The following is an 18,439-nucleotide window of genomic DNA, read 5'->3' as shown; positions in this document are numbered from 1 at the left end:
GCCCAGTTGGTTCTTATCCAACAAGGACTACGGCAGAGGCCCTTGAGGGAAGAGTTTTACAAAAATGAAGTAAGTTTGCAGCAGCTCATCTTCAGAATGTTATTTCCACTTCTGGCTATCAGAACTACAGGGATTTCTGGAGGCAAAGGCAGGTCATTGGTGTTTAACAGTCCTAATGGCCTATTAAGCTGACTTGAAGTAAATTACAGGAAAACCTATAAGAGTGTGCAGAATACATAATTTGCAGGAGCAAGAAGGTCTGAATTCATTTGCTTGCTTTGATTCTACCACTCATTAGGGTCAAGTTTGATCCTTAATTGTCAAACTAGATAGAACAAATTTTCCATGGCCTCTTACCCCATGTGTCACTTTTACATTCCCCATCAGCTGTTGAGGATGAAGAGTCTTATGTCATTTTAGCACAGCAGTCCTCCTGCCTCTTTGGTACTTGTTCTACACCTTCCCACTTTGGCTGTATTTTTTTTTTTTTTTGTAACATAGTTAAGCTCAGTTACCCCCATGCCAGCATTTTCCTGAGGCTTGAACAACTCTGCTTCCCTGTAGGTATTTTGGATGAGCCCTGTGTTGCTGTGAGACCTATGGAGGTGAAGGATGCCTGGAGAGAGGAACCAGGAACTGCTACAGGTTAGAAGGTGTGAAAGGGAGAACTGCTGCTGTCACAGGCACAGTTTGGCACAGTTTGGCACAGTTTGGCTCCATGGCTGCCCAGCAGCCTGTAGCAGCTGAACCTTGGTTACCATTTGCAAACAACAATGGAACATTTTCCTAGACTCTTGAACTCTGGGGCTAAAGCCTTGTTTGCAGTGCCTGTCCAGTTTATTATTCCTCAGCCATAACAGAAGAGCTTTCCTTTCTCTGCATAAAGTATGACCTTTGGGTAGTGCGTAATAAGTTGGATGATCAGACAATGTTTGTTTCAGACACAAAACACACAATGACTTTAAGAAACACACACCCAGGCACAACAATATTTCATGGGAGAGTTGGCTGAAAGGGAAAGGGGGGACAAGGGAAGTTGCACTGACCTTAGATAACACATCTGAATGAGAACAAAAATAAAATAAACAGAAATTAATCAAGGACACAAAACTGAACTGCTTGGTGATAAGGATTCAAACAGGCAATAAACAAGCTGTGGCATGCTTTCTTTGTGATGTTTGTGGAACTGTGTTATTCCAGCTCTGTGCCTAGCATGGTGCAGGGGGCTGAGTTTGGTGGGATGCTCAAGGATCTCTCAGACATGAGCAGGGGTTTCATTTTCTGTGGGAATAGAGGGGTAATTCTTATTTTTGCTGGTTTTGTGCAAACAGATGTTATGGCACTCATAGGTAAAGGGATGAATGCTCCCCATGCCACATGGCACGTTAATATGCCAGACTGAAAACAGTGATAGCTGCAATCAAAGTGAAATGGCATTTAAATCAGCCCTTTACTGGAAAAAGAAAGCCTTGCCCAATTCTTGTCTTCTTCCTGGCAGTTCTTTCTCACTTCCACTAGGGTTTTTCTCTACTCCAGCTAAGTCCTCCTCCTTGACCTTCATGTCAGAGTTTTGTGGAGAAGGAACAAAGAAAAAAAAGTGCTAACCAATTAATCCCATTTCAGCCCTTTGTATGCAGCTGGGTACCACATTTTTGGAAAGACTATGGAAAAGCACACACCAGCTCACCTTTGATGACTGGGATGCGAGAAGGGATGTACCCATGAACCTTCTTGTGCTTTTTGGAGCATCTGCAGTGGGGTGCAGGCCTAATTCACAGTGAGAAGTAACAAAGGATATTTGAAGCTGAGTACTGGGGAAGGAGTACAATGTAGTATCAATGTAGTGAAGAATGAGGTCTAACAATATCCTTTGCACTGGAATTTCCATGGGCTGCAATGAGTTTTGGATTGGGTCCCTGAGTCAGGCCAGACATGGGTTACTTCTATAGACTAAAGTACTAGAAAGCCTGATGACTGCATGCTTCCTGCTCATTTTATTTTATTAACCTCTTGATTTTTTTCCTGTTATTACTGCAGCTGGCTGTGTAGGAAGCTCCTGTAAGTTGTGTAGGTGTCAGCCTTTTGGAGTTTGTACAATCGAGCTCTGGACAGAAGGTGTTTCCTGCCTGAGGGCCTGGCTTGTCACACCTAGCAACAAAAAGATGGAAGTACAAAATAGCACCCACCTTTTGCACATAGAATCATATAAATGGAGGGAAATCCCTCAAAACAGTGAAGGCAGGTCTCTGTTGTCCATATCTCTTAATTGCCTTCTCTTATGATGAAGCCTGAGAGAAAAAAAAATAGTTTCTATTTTGTTCCACTGATTTAACTTCCAGCTTTACTATTTTTTGTACTGATCTGTCTTCCAGAGCACAAGAGAATTCAGAAAGGCTAAATAGTGTTACTATTTAACTTCTTGGAAGGCTGCACCTGTCTATAATATTTTCAAATTTTTCTCAGTCTGGAGATAAGCATGTCTGAAGTCTATTATTCATTAAAGTCTTCTGAACACTAGTAAAACAAACAAGTCCCATCTGTGTTGATGATACTGTGGCTTGATTTCACACCTGATGCCAATGATGAAGATGCTTATCTTTGGACTGAGACCAGGGATGACCCAGACTTGTGAACCCCTGTGGAGCTTGTTGGGTTCACATGGCATAAAAACACAGCAAGGCAAAGACAAGTTAAACCTGATGGCAGGTTTGCTCTTGAGATACAGCACCAAGGAATGGCATTTCTCCAGCCACAGGGTGCCTTTGGAGAGCTCAAACAAGCACCTGCCATGAGATGTAGGGCCTGAGTAGATGAACTGCTGAGGTCTCTTTCTGCCGACTTTTAGCAGGCCCAGTCCAGAGTCACCATGTTCCCTGTCTCGGCCAATGCTAATGCCAAGACTCACAGAAATCCTTCAAAGAACAGGGCCAGGGGCTGTTCCCAGCCAGCAGCACAGCCTGGGCTCCTTTTTCAGGGAGAAAAGGAGAGTTCACCATGGAGGTGAGCTGTGCCCTGACCGATGGCCTCAGGGTTAACACACCCTGCCCTGCTGCTGTGACACTGTCTCTCCTAATTCTAGCATGGCCTAAAATAAAATGCACATTTCAAGAACAGGAAGGTTCTCCAGCTCCCTTCGAGCTCCCGCATCCCCCAGCTCAATGGGATGAAGCTGGTGCTGAACTTTGGTTGCGTCTCCCACAGGAAGTTTTCAGAGGCCTTTGTGCTTCTCTCTGCTGGCTCTACAGGCAATCTGGGCCTTGCTTCTGTAGGAACCTCCTCTGCTTCAACACCCTCAAAAGCACCTGTACTTACATCAGGGACAAGGGAAGCTTCCATTAACTGCTGTCAGATGAACTAAGCATTTGCAAAGTTTGGTACTATGATGCTGGAACAGTGCTGGAAGCACCATTGCAGGCTGTTCAGAAACAAGGTGTTCAGGAAAAGAGCTGGCAGCTTTTAAAGCTGATTTTCAATAGTAACATAGAAATCTCCCCTAAAAGGACAGGCTAAGAAATCTGGGGCTGTGGCAGCTTTTAAAGCAGATTTTCAATAGTAACATAGAAATCTCCCCTAAAAGGACAGAGAAATCTCAGCCTCGAGAAGAGAAGACTCCAGGGAGGCCTTTGAGCTCCTTCCAGGACCTAAAGGGCCTACAAAAGGACTGAAGTGACAGGACAAGGCAGGGGTGTGGCTTTAAACTAACAGAGGACATGTTTAGCTTAATTATTAGGAAGAAATTCTTCCCTGTGAGGGTGATGCAGCCCTGGCACAGGTTGCCCAGAGAAGCTGTGGCTGCCCCATCCCTGGAAGTGTCCAAGTCCAGGGTGGATGAGGCTCGGAACAACCTGGTTTAGTGGAAGGTGTCCCTGCCATGGAAAGGGCTGGAATGAGATGAACTTGAACATCCTTTCCAACCCAAAGCATTCTGTGATTCTGTGATTTTACACGCTGTGCGTCCCTACTGCAATAAGGGACAGTGTTTATGAGCAGCAGTTGAACCTTTTAAGCCACAGACTTGAAACAGGATGGATAACAGGAGGAAGGAAGGAAGGAAGTGCCATCAGTCCTGTTTAATTGCCAGAGACACTTGAGGCATGCACAGGCTCATCCGGGATCTCAGGCCTAGGATCAGCCAGCCCAAAGTTTAGGGACAATGTGCAGGAATTTAAAGAATTTCTCTCTCAAGAAGGCACAGTAAAACAATTTCAGGAGCAAGGGGCATTCTGTGAATAGCCTGTCATAAGGCACGTAGGGACATCTTTGGAATGAAGATGGCTTTCACACACTCAGTTTGATGGCCATGGAGGGCCAAGCCTGGGCTCACAGGATTGAGCCAAGGCAGGAACTCTAGTAGAGCTTTTCCTCTGTGCATGAACAATTGGGGGAAGCTCTGTCGTTTTGAGGAATTTCCGAAGACAGTAAATTACATACTTGATCACAGCTCTATTATGTTTTGAGGGAAGGCATTTGGAAATTAATATTTCATATTAAGATTTAAATAGGGCATGCATACAGCTCTGCTGCTCCCAAGCACCCTCAAACCTGGCTGCCACAGCATTCTCCATGCTGGTGAGGTGAGTTTAAGCAGACCCTGTGTTGGCAGCAGCCAGCCTTGTAAGCAGACTCTGGCAGTCTGTGTGCCTCGGTTCTCTGCTGCCAGACAAGGATGACATTTGCTGTCTCTGCTTCACAGGGTGCTTAGAGAGACCCTGGGACAGGAAAAACCCATCAGTGACTGCACTAATGATCTGATAAAACAAAACTTGTGGAAGTACCTAGAAGGCAAACGAGATGTGGCTCCCTTTTCATCCAGAATGAAGGATGTAAGCAGACTCTGGCAGTCTGTGTGCCTCGGTTCTCTGCTGCCAGACAAGGATGACATTTGCTGTCTATGCTTCACAGGGTGCTTAGAGAGACCCTGGGCCAGGAAAAACCCATCAGTGACTGCACTAATGATCTGATAAAGCAAACCTAGAAGGCAAAAGAGATGTGGCTCCCTTTTCATCCAGAATGAAGGAATTCAATGCCAGGAGAAGGATATTAGATGACCTTCGAGGTCTTCCTGAAACAAGTATTACTTTGTGTAAATCAACCAATAGAGATGACACAAGGGAGTTTAAAGGTTCTTTTCCTGGGCTGGGAAAATCTTCTGTTTATTCAAAAGTGGTCCATTAGAAGGTGTCTGAAGGGTGGCCTAGATATCCTGTTGTTGTGGGTTAACCCTGAATCTAAACACTCACACAGGCACTCATTTACTGCCCATCTGTCAGAGGGATGGAGGAGAGTATAGGATGAGAAAAAGTACAAAAACTAGTGGATTGAGATAAATAAAGGTTAATAGGGAAAGAAAGAGGAAAAAAAAAAGTGATGTGAAGGCAATCCTTCACTACCTCCCACAAGCAGATGTATATCCAGAAAATGTCCTAGGAATGGCAGGTTTGGAAGACAACCCTGACTTCCACCACTACTTTTTTGCTGCTGCACATGATGTTATATGGTTTGAAACATCCTTTTTGTGAATCCAAGTCAGCTTTCCCTGTGGTAATCCCTCCCAACCCTCATCCCACTCACTACAGAGTCAGTGGGAAGAAAAGGACAGCCTTGATGCTCTGCAAGCACTACTCAGCAACAGCCAAAACATTGCTATGGTGTCAACACTGTTTCAGCCACAAATCCAAAGCAAGCACCTTATGAGGAAAGTTAATTCAATTCCAGCACACCCATCTTGTTTGGATTGCTCAGATGGGAATTATGATGGAGAGGGAGGGTTTGGGGGCAGAATTCATTGCAGGCTTCACAGGAATAAACTGAAGTTTGTAGAAAATATATAAACAGTGTGTAGACATGGTGGATTAAGGCTACAACATTCATGCCATGTCATGGGGTGGCTGTGAGAGGGAAACTTGTTCCAGACCACCATCAACAGCAGATAAGCACTTGGAATAGGCTGCAAATGTAGTCAAAAACTCCTTAACAAAGTCCACTAGTGCAGCATTATAACATGCAAATATAGCAGTGTAATTACTAGACAACCTGCTACAGTGAATTATCTGCCCTGCAGGAGCCAATCTTTTCTAAAAATAAAAACCCAGCTGAACAAACGAGGAATCAATCATTTGTCCATCAGAGAGAAACAAGCCATTGCAAATCTTTTGCTATCTCTTTTTCATTTTACCTGTTCCTGCACACCCACCTTGTGCATTCCATCTCATCCACATTCTTAATACAACCAGTTCAGGGCCACTATCACAGCCCCACAGTTTCTGCCCTCACCCAGTGCTGGCTCAGTCCTCTCAGGATGCTGCCCAGCATAGATAAGGGGTAGGGCTGCTGCTCCTTACCAGCAGGGCAGGTGCAGGATCAGATTAACCCATGGGTGGTAACTGCCACCAGGCAGGCTGAGCCACATGCAGGATCATTTGGGAAATAAACTCTGTATAAACATGCAGTTGGGTGTGGATCTGCTCATGGATGTCAACTGAACCCCTTTTGAAGATCACTGTGCTAAGAAACTCTTTCATGGAAAACTGGAAATGGTTTCCTGCAAGGAGTTTGGTTTTACTGTAGATTCATCCCCATTTGATCTTGAAAAGCCATGATTCTTGCTCAAGGCTGAGATTAATTCCAGCAGCAAACCATTTCAGTTTCAAGTGCAATACAACCCCAAAATAATGCCATCCTTGTGGATGATGAAATTCACTTCCATGGTTGTTTGCTGTCTTCTGGGAAACTGTGAATCACAGCCCTGAGCGGTAGCAGCAGCAGGTAGGTTTCTTGGTCAAGATGAATGGGTTAAAAAAAGGAACTCTAGTAAAGGCTGCACTGGTCTTTTGTGTTATAACAATGAGAGGAAGCTCTGCCTAGTTTGAGGAATTTCCCACGTCTCCAATTCAGATGCTGGAGAACTTCTTTATTAAGCCCGCCTAAGAGGTGTTAAAAAAATAAAAATAACCAAGAAGATCAGGACAAAGATATCTTCCCAGTGTCTACGCAGGTTCTCTATGTTTGTTTTTTAAACCTGGATCACCGGAGGCAAACTCAGATGAATTTAGGGAAGTTAAATAGTGACAGATGCCAAATAGTCACAGCAGGTTCCTGCTGAGCTGGCTGACCCATCACTGAGTTCAGTTAAGTGTCACTGCTAGCCAGGTGCTAAAGATTTGCCTCTAAATTTCTTTAAATATCACTTCATTCTGCAATGTTGCCTGACATCACTGGACAGTTAAGTGACAGAAATAGATGAGGAATTTTCTGGGTGAGAGGAAAAATCTATGGGTTGCAAAATACCGTTTTCATCATGCAACAGCAAGTGATGGAAGCAGAAGAAATTGAGCCTCAGGCTTTCAAATTCAACACATCCTTTACTTTGCTATTTCCTTGCTTGTCACAAGCCCATTGCCTCGTAAAACTGCCACTGAAAGTGTGAGTTACAGCATTCAAACAAAACAAACAAACAAAAACACCTTTCTCCCCCAAATCCAAAAGCTCCTCATGCACATAGGTGAGCATTGCTTTCCCGTGATGGGGACAGAGAAACAAGGTTGTACAGGGTCACATCACAGCACTGCTTTTTTTCTGAATCATGACCATTTCAGCAAAGTGGATACTTCTCCACCAGAGATGTTTGGAAATGGAGCAGAACTTTTGGGGATATAGACATCAACAGAGGTGAAAACATCAGAAAGCCTCCCTGTACCCCCCCGACACAGAACACTGGCAGCAGCACTCCAGCACAACACCATAAAATTTGCTTTCATTTAAGCAGCTGAAAACACAGATAGAAAGAATGGAAACAAGATAAATGTGATGCTCAAAAACAGTATACAGCAGTTTCTCAGCCTGTCGCCCTGGGTGCCCCAAGTCCCTCTCCCCTGTCAGCAAGTTTCACCTAATATGAAACTGAAGGGAGATTGCTCTTAAAAGAAACAAACCCACCGTTCTAGACAGCTAACAAAATACAGTGCTTGCATCTGCACTGCAAATTCCAGCCACTGTAAGTACAGAACAAATTGGAAAAAAAGAAAAAAAATTCTAAATACTATTACAGTTGACTTTTTTTCTCTGAAACTCTGCGGCACAACTTAGGAGGTAATAAACGTAATGAGGAATAGCACAGCACTTCAGTGCACTTCCCTCTTTACCTCTGCAGCCCCAAGCTTAAACTAAAGCAATCATAACCTCTATTAGCATTCACTAGCCAAGTGAACAGGCAGGAGCACTTCTTCAGGAGCTTGAATGGCTTAATTCATACCCTGAACAGCCAAAACCATCCTACAGAAAACTGCCAAGAAATCACCACAAAATGAAACCTGTGACGATTGCAGTTCCCCTGGCAGAAACCTGCAGCAGGTTTACTGGTGGTGCAAAGCTTGCACTTCACTGTCAGAATCCAGACCCAAAAATTCCTTCAAGCCACCCTTGCCCTCCCCAAAGTGTTAAAGCAATGCCACATTTCACACAGAGCATCCATACCTGTAGGGCAACAAGTGCTGGTCCCGTCCGAGTCTTTTCCAAACTTGTCCTCTTGTGCTGGGATGGAAACTTCCCATCCAAGTCTCGCCTCCTGCTTCAGCCTTTGCCCTTTGTTTTTCCAGGATCTGGAGACACACCTGCTTTTCCCTGTGTGCTGTTGCTTCTTGGGCTTGGGGTTTGTTTTTTTTTTGTCCTGCTTTTCTTTTGGAATAAATTAAACAGCCCGTGAGCAATTTTCAGTGAGAGAGAAAAAGAACCTTTTGGCTTGTGATTTAATCAAGCAAACCCCGTGACCTCCCTTTCCTGCGATCAGTGGGAACTGATTCCTTCTCCACCAGTGCAGGGTGGAGTTGCAGCTAAAAAGCACATGCTTGAAAGCTGGAAGGGCAGGACAGGTCTTCCTCCTCCGTTTGTTGTGTCAGAGAACATGGTGATTCCTGCTGCTTTGAAACACAGAGGTGACCTCTGGCCAGGAAGGAACCTGGAAATATTTTCTAAGTGATTTCCTGCTGTTGGGGGGAAAGTGGATGTAAGGGACACTTGGGTGGGGGTGCTAACAGAGCTTCTAGGGAGTGTGATTTCAAGGTGAGCAAAACACTTTTTTAGTCATCAGGGGTGTGAAAGTAAAAGAATTATTTTATTTTTTTTTTAACCCAGCATTAGCTGTTCTGAGAGTCTCAGTTTTCACTATACTGAATAATCTGGAGCCTCAGACTTTCAGCTATGATGCCTTTCATTCCACAAGATGCTGAGTTACTCTGCAAAATAACAATGGAGAGCCACTCCACATGGAACTTGTGTTCAGCCACATCCCAGCAATGCAGCTGTGCCACAAGGGCTCCTTTTCAAGGTGCAGAAGAAATCTGGGCAGGCTCACGTATCAGGAAGAACAACTTTTCCTGGAATAGCCCATAAACTGCACTGTGCAGGTCCTTTTGCCTCCAGCTGGGGCTCTCAGAGTGGATTTTTCAAGCATTAGCCAAATGACTGCACCTCTGGAAGGTGGGGAAGGTGCCCCACAGCTCAGTCCTGGTTATGCTGATAAATGAAGGACACTATAATGGCTTCATTCACAGAATCATAAAAGGATTTTGGTTGGATAAGACCTCTAAGGACATGGAGCCCAGCCATTAATGCTGCATTGTCAAGCCCAGTGCTAAATCATGTCCCTAAGCACCACATCCATGTCTTTTAAGTTCCTCCACCACTTCCCTGGACACCGTGTTCCTTGCTGTTGTCTCTCCTGGCTTTGCACCATCTCTGATGTTCTTGCAAGGTCACTGCAGTTCCATGGCCCACCATCAGCCCATCAGGTGGCCCATGGCATCTCATCTGTGATGAGAGGTATCAGATTCTACCTCTTGACTGTACTGGTAGCTGAGAAGAGCTTGCCCCTCTGTGTTTCAGGGTCTGACTGGGGAGTGTATGGACCATGTATCTGAGGATGTCTTAAGATGGAAAGTTGCATCTGGGACCCCAGATCCTGCATATAATAGCACCCATCTTTCTGCACAGAGCAAGAATTTATTTTATCAACCTGATATCTCCACTCAGGATCACTTTTAAGTTATTCTACCTGTTGCAGGTCATACTGCAAAAGCAAGAACAATCATTTGGACATTTCACAGCTGAATGCACCTCACCCACGTGCTCACTGACATACTTTTTCTAGCAACATAGAAGGAGAAAAAGAGATAGGGGGAGCCTGGGCAGCACACCCCATCTTTATGTGCTTTTGATTACTGCTGTGCTCCATATTTCCTTCTATTTAACAGCAACCTCTGTATCTGAGGCATTGCACTACCTATATCCAATATAAATCATTAATGCCAAGGGTCAATAGGAAGAAGATAAAGATGTTATTTTGCTTCATCACAAGCTTGTTGTCCTGCCATCAAGGAATGTCATGGCTAGCAACACTCTAATGTGCACGTGGACAATAAAGGGATATTTCAATTGTCCTCGTGATCCTGGCAGATGGCAAAGAATTAAACTTTGCTCACATTGGCGAGACCAAATCCCGACTCATTTTGCTGCAATGTGCTGAGAAGGAAGGAAGTAATGAAATGTCTCATTATACATCTGACCTGAGGAATATATTTAGAACTGACTCTAGTGCTGAAGGCTGCATGTTCTCCAAAAGGAGCAACATGCCCTGCACTCTCTCCCTGCAGCCAGTGGTCAACTGAAACTATTTATGCTCATGAGCAAGGTCTCTGAAGATGACTTTTTTCCTGAAGCACCAGGAATTCATTGCAGTGACAGAACAACCAATTTGGGTATTCAGAGTACTTCGGTTGTACACTGCCATCACTCAGCTTTATGGGTTTCTTTTAGGTTGAAGTGATTTGGGTTTATAATGAGGATTTTTTTAGTCTAGTTATCACACTTGTATGAATTTCATTATAGCAGGATGATCACTACAATAATGTGTAATGTAACCATCTAGTTGTGAATGGCCAAAAAGAGAAATGGATATTTAATCTTATAGGGAAAAAAAAAAAGGCACAAAGAAAATGTGGGAAACTGAAGCTGAGAAACTTAATTGAAAAGCAAAGGTCCATATTTTTCACAATCACAGCAATCAATCTTACATGTAAACCTCAGTGTGATTCTCTAATACCTGACATATTTGTGTAACAGTTGGTTGCTTTCCTTCATTTTTTTTCATTATTTGGCTTAGATAGAGATACAGCTACCTGACATCCTTAATAAAGGACCTACTCTTTCAGCCTTTAGACTTACTGAGCTCTTTTATTATTAAATTAGGGCTCTGTCTGCCTCAGTGGACTGTGGTTTTAACAATATATTTTGTCTGAGGTTATGTAAAGCTTCATCTGCTAAAAGCAGTTATTGACAATAGGCTGCCAAGGGCCGTCGTAGCTGATAGGAAATCCCAGTGCAGAGACCCAGGCCAAAGCAGGGAGTTATGGAGAATGATGGAGAACTCGTTGAGCTTCTGTGAAAGCCAGTCCAGGAAGTGGAAAATGCCTGTTACTGGTAGCCTTTGTGCTGGTGCGATTGTTGGATTTCCCTAGCAGAATGCATATGGTAATTCCTCCAGGGATTTCTGAGTCCCTTCCCACAAAGCACAACCCACCCATCCCTTTCTGAAACTTCAAGCAGCTTCCTCTGGGTTAGCTGGGCCCTGTTTAGAATGGATGGGTGCAGGCAATGGCCCATTTTCCCATCGTTTCATCTGACAATGGACAATGAAGAATATGCTTTTTTAATGGTGCACTACCAAGCAGAAGTGATCATCACCCTGGAGACCTGGGTGTGGAGATCTCTGCGAAGCTGTATCCTACATAACATGGGGCTTCAAGACTCCATACAATGCAGTGTGCTGTGGAATCTCCACTTATTATTGTAATTATTTGCTCATAAAAGTAATTAACGGAATTAATTAAGTAACAGCACAGAGAAACCCAGCTGTAAGGAGGGTACCTTTGTGTTGAAGGTGTACAGACCCAGAACTCCAAGATAATGGGACAAGTAGTAGCTGAAGATACACAAATGGGACAGGATATGTTCACAAGGAATAATCCTGGTCCTGACATGTCAAAGGGACAATGCTCAGGCTACGCATGTGTGCAAGAGCAGACACCAGCAGAAGGAGATGGAGGAATGTTGTCGTCACCTAGAGGTGCCACTGGTGAGATGGACAGAACCCATGGAGATGGATTCGTGCAAGAACCTGCAGGATTTAGGAGGGAATCTCTTGAAATGTTAAGCTCCAGTAGTGCACAGACATTGGCATGGGAGCACATCACACACATGAACTCAGCTGGGATTGCTTTCAGGGCCAAGACCTTTCTTTTGAAATCTGATCAATGTGGCACATAATCCAATGTGGTGGGGAATTCTGTGATTCAAAAAAAATGGTGTTCCTCTCCTGGGGCAAGGGGTGGGAGGGTGTAGGGAGAGAGTTCCAGGATCTCTTCTTCTCCTCTTGTCCCCATGACAGGCACAAAAGTGGAGAGATAGATTGATTATGTGTATACTGCCTTTCTTTATGTTCTCATGTCCTTTCACTCAGTACTCAATTTCCTCAGCATTGATTTATTTAGAGGAGAGAGGAAGCCTTGCATACGTAAATGTTGGGAAAATAAACTTGTCTAGGAAGAAGTGTCTTTAAAATCCTTGCTCTGACAGCAAATGTCACCTATGAGATTAAGGTACAATAGCTTGGGCAGGTCTCCAAAGCATTTTCCAAGCTTAGAAGATGAAGAAGAAGGGATTGGCTATCTATGGAGACTCCAAGGTGAAAGAACATGGGCTGTGCAATGATGTCTGATTCCCATCACACTGACTGTAGTACACATCAGGGCACTGTATATATATTTAGATTTGCATATCCTTTCCAGTGAAAAGAGACCTTTTGACCCAGTCAGAACATCTTTGTGGATCATGCTGGTAAAGAGCATTCTGGTCATACAGCTGCTTTTCAGTCACCCCTCTGCCCCAAACGCCCACCACACCAAATGTCCATGGAGGTGAGATCTCTCCATGGGAGCTTTGGAGTCACACAGATGACTAGAGGTAATTGAGCATAAAGAAAGGCAAATTCAGAAAGGATTTATTGATTCCAGCTTGCAGAGTTGGTATGTATAAATAAATAAATACATATAGAGATATATATATATTCCATTGATTCATCAAGGCAATTCCTCTTTTGCATAGAAAATATCTTGGCAAAGCACAAACTTCTGGCTATACAGAAACCTTGTATTTGGTACAATTCCATATGAAAGGCACTTTTTTTGGTGTAAATCTGATTTTTTTTCTCCTTTGCAGACATGAATGAGACCATCACATGTTCCTTCTGATGCATAGGTCCAGCACCCAGATCTATCTTTTTTATTAAGTCAAATTATTCTTTGCTGTCTTTCCTTGCTCTGGGACAAGAAGCACTCTTTCTGCTGTCAAAAAAAGACAACAATGCCACAAATATCCCTTGGCCACACATCCTTGGCACTTGTAAGAGATGGCCACATGTGTATTGGGAGAAGAAAACTGATTTTTAGCTTTGTGTATTGTGATATTTCTTAATTTCTTTTATAACACTTTTTAGGCTGATCTCACAGTTTCTCTGAAGGACAGAGTGTGGTGAATGAGTGTTTTAAGATCTCTTTAAGAATCACCACCACAGGCACTGGCAAAAGCAGATTTAATAAAAAAGTGAAAGTGCAACAAAGTTTGTTGGCAAGATTCACTGTCCTACTTAACTGGATGGTTAAAGCACACAGAGAAAAAGCAAACTAGAACCAAAAATCAATCAATCTAAACCTGAAATTCATCCAAAAATTATCTACATGGAGGCTGATGAAGAGTCTGAGTGTGGAAAAAGGGTAAGGATAGAAAGGACTAAGGGAGACCTTCCCACTAAGTCACAAGGCTCAGAGTAGATCCCCTTTCTAAACTAAGCCCCAGACTTGACCAACAGTTTAGGCCTAAAAGGTTTAACAGCACTGAAATTTAACAGCACCTAGTCTATAGCTTAATTTAAACAATTTAACAAAACATTCATATAGAATTTCCTACACACACAACAATAACTCACTTGTAGGCCTAATGTACTTACAAATCTGAAGTGCTTAAACATCTAAGAGAGCAACATTCATAGTGTGTTTGCATATTCACACTCACGTATTCACACTCACAACATTCATAGTGTGTTTGCATATTCACAATCACAAGCAGACACACCTGAAGGAAGGTGTACCAGGTACATACCTGCAAAGTTTCCTGAATTCAGGGAAGCACTGGTGCCAGCTGCCTTTGCACCTTCTCAGCAGCTGAAGCGTTGAGTCTCAAGGAGTGGGGGGTCTCAGCTCAGGATCTGTCACTGTCCCTCAGCTGTGCTCCCCCAGGTTTTCTCCAGCCTGGGAGCTGTGTGCCTCAGAGAGGCCCCACTCAGAGGGAGGTGCTGGTCTGAGCCCACTGCAGTCTGGAGAGCTCTGAGGGTCTCACTGTGGACCACTGTTCAGAGAGTCACAACAGAGCTGGTTTTGGACACAGTAGTTTTCCATCTTGGCCGCAGTTCAGGTCGGTACCTTCCTTTGAATATTCAAAACCAAAAATGTTCCACCTGGGTGCTTATTCAGGTAAGAAAAGTAAGTTCCCAAGGCTCTTAAAACCCAGGGGGCTCCTTGGCCAGCACAAGGTCCTGGGAGCAGACAGTGCTTTGGATAAGCTCAGAGGAGCTCAGCCCAGGGGCTGTTAGTCAAGGTCAAGTTTTAATGAGCATTTCTGAGACCATGGTGATCCCCAAGAGGGAGTGGGCGATGCACCACCACACAGACATTTTTCTATTTCTTGTAATCTCAAAGTTAATAAATACCTACACGTTTCTTCTCAGGGCCAAGCTAAAGAACAAACACCTAAAGCACAAATATGTTTTATTTGGCTGCTTAGCAGCTGGAAAAGCTGTCCAGATAGTGAAACACAGTGAAGTGGTTTGACATGGTGAAGACAGTTGTCAGGCCAGCAGCCAGACAGAGCCAGGCAGGAGTCATGGGAGTTGAGTGATGGTGTTAGAAGGGGTGGAAAGTATAGAAATGAATTGGAGGCACCATTGGGAGGTAAGGAATAGGTCTGTTGGAAATGCAGGAGAGAACTGGGAACACAGACTTAGAGAGGACACAGAAGGACTAGAGCAGAGTCTAGGGAAGGTGAGGGGGCTTGACTGTTGCTATGGGAAGTATTATAGGAAATTTGCTGGGAGTCCAAGATCTTGCAGTAGGTGTTGTCTAGAAAGCTGGGGAAAAATTCCTTACTTCTGTGTTTCACAAAACAACTTTTTATTTTTACAATTCTATGTAAAGCAAGTGGGAGATTGCTGAAGAGTTCCAAATGCTCCTGCATCCTAAGGAGTCTGGAGAGAGATGCCAGGCCAGTAACCAGAATATGGGGCACAGCAATGAACCTGGAGCCAGAGCAGCAGATAAAGGCACCCTGGCTCCACTGGAGCTGATTTAAGCAGATTTTCATCTGCATAATAGAGGTGAAGAGGCAGTTCACCTGAATTCCCATCTTCTAACAGATTTCCTTGTTTGCTTATAGCTCTATGAAATGAGGAAACTCTGCCCTGTATGAGCAATAAGGAAGAGTAAAGTTTATTTTCTTCATAAAGTGAAGGAATCTGGTACAGTTTAGTTGTTTACCAAGAGAATGCTGACAAAAGCCACTCCCACTCCTCCCAAGAGGGGACCACTTGGTAGAATTTTTGCACTGGCATGTTTGTGTTTCATAAACTTCCACCAAGAGGTTTTGCTTTGCACTTGATCCGTGATGTTCATGAGTCCATTTGGTGATTTTTACTTAAGATAGATGAACCATAAGAAACTGAATTCTACTGCAGATCAGAACCACCAAGAGATATCCCAAGTGCTAGACAACATGTTACCCTGGACCTCAAGGGTTTTCCACTGGCATGGAATCTCCAGCACATCTCCTGGTTGACTTGCAATGTTCCCAAGGAAGTTTCACTTGAGAAATTCCCAGACAAACCAATGAAAAGGCATCTTCTAAGAGACCTAGAAGCTGGATTACAGCAGCCTATGTGGATGCTTAGCCCACAGGGGAAGGAGACATCAGTGCCAGGGAGCAGAAGCCGGCTGCTCCGCATGACCAGCGTCCTCACTGATGGGCACAGCTCTGTGGTACCTGGACAAGGAAAGCAGAGCAGCTCTGCTGACCAGGTTAGGCCGCAGTCCCACCAAATGAGCCCACAGCAAAGCTGCAGGTCCAAGGTGAAGCCAGGAGGTCACTTCAGCAAGTCCCTGTTGGGATTGGCAGGGTACAGGGCTGGGCGCATGCAGGCATGCAATGTGGCTTGGCCAGGGACCAAGGGAAAACATAAATGTGGCTCCAACCCAAGGCAGGGTTCCCAGTGAGGTGTCTCCCAGCTCTTCACACTTTGGCTTTCTTCCCAGCAGTGTCCTCCCTGGTTACACAGCTGTACCCTTGCAGAACAGACCTTGGGCAGAGGGAAGCCTCAGAGGAACAAAGAGTTTCCAAAATTAGTGTTCTCAGAGCCAGGACAGTTGTTCTTAGACATCTGAATGTATAGGAACTGACTGCTGAGGGTATTTCAGTGCATTGAGATGCAGTTATATGGCAAAACTCAAAGTTACCTAAACCAAACATCTCAAAAGGCAGCACCTCATTTCTGGGCCCTGCTCCCACACAACACTTTGCCCTCAGTTTTGTGTCCTGTCTTACCATTACATACGAGAGGGACTGGTTGTCTTGGGGCTCAGATCCAGCTGAAGGAAGAGCAAAGTGCTGTACACCAGGTATTTGAGTACCCACTCACACCTTGCTAGATACAGGATCCTTCTCTCAGCAGCACCACTGAGAGGCTTTTCCCCTGGTGGGGGCTTTAGTTTGCCAGGCTTTCTGTGATGGAAAAGTAAGAAAAAAAGGAAAGTGACTGATAGGGAAAAACAGATCAGAACTGCAATAAAATTTAGTTTATCAGTAAGGAAAACACTCATCTCAGTGTGAGAGAACAAAAGAGTAAACACCAAAGGGGTCAAATGCTGTACACAACCCTGACTTGCAACTCAATTCCCCAGATCTGAGACCAAAGTTTGGCTTCTGCTTGGCCTTTCTCTCATTTGCCAGCACCAAAACCACCTCTGTGGTATGGAATCACACCAGTCTGACCCCTTAGGTTAAGCAGCATCTGCCATCCATGCAGAGCTGATGAAGGGGTTGCTGAAACTGAACCTGAAAGGGTTTGGGCCCGATTAGGATGGTGGCACAGACTCATCCACATCTCTTGGATCTGCTGGGACTGCACTGTGTTGGTATTTCTGAGGTAAACAGGTATGGAGGTGAGGTGCTGTGTCAACAACTGCTTTGGCTGGAATGTGCTTGTGCTTTTCAAAAGAAACAATTCCCTGGCCAAAACTAAGTGCCTGTAGGGATGTCAGTATTTAATTGTCACTTCAGGTGCCAAGTTCTGTGTCTCTTATCAGTGATACTGCTCTTGATTACTCTGAAAGTCCTTATCAGAATTGTCCAAGGCTACAGACACCTCTGCCTGCTCAGCACTTATTTGGATAAATCCATGTTCAGCTTTAGAAGTTTTTGAGAGTCCCTCCCTGAAGAGCTCCACCAGATCCAGATGCTATCCATGAAGGGAGGCATTTGTGTGGATTACAGACTGATCCTGGCCAAGCCAAATACACCGGGCTGCATCTTCCAGACTTGTTTTCCCCCAACAGCCTTTCAGAACTCACTTCTCGGAATGATGGGAAAGCCTGTGGGATTGTGGCTCAGTACACAACAGATCTGGGCAGAAAACTCTCACTGCACATCCCAAAAAACCTATCCAAGAGAGAAAGAGGAACACAGGACAGGGCAATACCAAAACATCAGATTAACACACCCCAAAAATGCCATTTATAGATTTAAAAGGTCTCTGTGTTTATTAACCAACACACCTGACCCTTTTCTTAGTGCAACACCAACCAAAGGTGGTTCTTTCTGAATGGTTAGCACACAAATGAATTAAAAATATCAACAGTGGACTGTGTATGTGAAAATAAACCCCACTCCTGGCTTACAGAGGGCATTCAGCAAATTCAGCTGACATTGAGCATGGGTTTGACCTTACTGCTGCTCCCAGTTGAACATAAAGGACAGAAATATTTAGCTTAAATTTTATCTCTCTCCAGTTTTGCACCAACATAACTTCATTGACACCAAAAGAAATCCTTCACTGACAAGGGTGGATGGAAAGGACAATTACACCTGTGGACTGGCAGGTGGAGCTCCTCCTCTGGAATTCTTCCTCCTCAATTCCACATCCCTAAATATGCTGATCCTTACAAAAGGGCTCTCTCTCAGCCCAATTTTTGGAGTGTCCAATCTGTCCAAAGGACTGGGGAATGGAGACTGAAAATAGTTGAGATTAGAGGTGGCTGAAAGCTGGATTTTGCCTCCAGCTGAAATT

At 44.3% G+C, this 18,439-nt stretch overlaps 1 protein-coding gene across 3 annotated transcripts in view; it reads right to left on the bottom strand.

Moving 5' to 3' along the window:
• ADGRF5 (adhesion G protein-coupled receptor F5) overlaps positions 1 to 14,483 on the bottom strand; it is a 47,262-nt gene extending 32,779 nt beyond the window's left edge. The window contains exons 1-2 of one of the 3 annotated variants that reach the window (XM_039721577.1): positions 14,209 to 14,483; positions 2,187 to 2,288 (exon numbers count right to left, since the gene is read on the bottom strand). The gene's annotated coding sequence lies outside the window, so the exon portion shown is untranslated. Of the gene's footprint in view, positions 1 to 2,186; positions 2,289 to 8,472; positions 8,857 to 14,208 lie in introns of those variants that run through there. The other 2 variants (XM_039721576.1, XM_039721578.1) reach the window with 2 other exon arrangements.
• Between the last annotated feature and the right edge of the window lie 3,956 nt (positions 14,484 to 18,439).

Source organism: Passer montanus, unplaced genomic scaffold (genome assembly GCF_014805655.1).
Source record: "Passer montanus isolate IOZ18808 unplaced genomic scaffold, ASM1480565v1 scaffold46, whole genome shotgun sequence".
NCBI lineage: Eukaryota > Metazoa > Chordata > Aves > Passeriformes > Passeridae > Passer > Passer montanus.
Note: the sequence above shows the minus strand (reverse complement) of the source record. Positions and strands in the feature narration are given on the sequence as shown.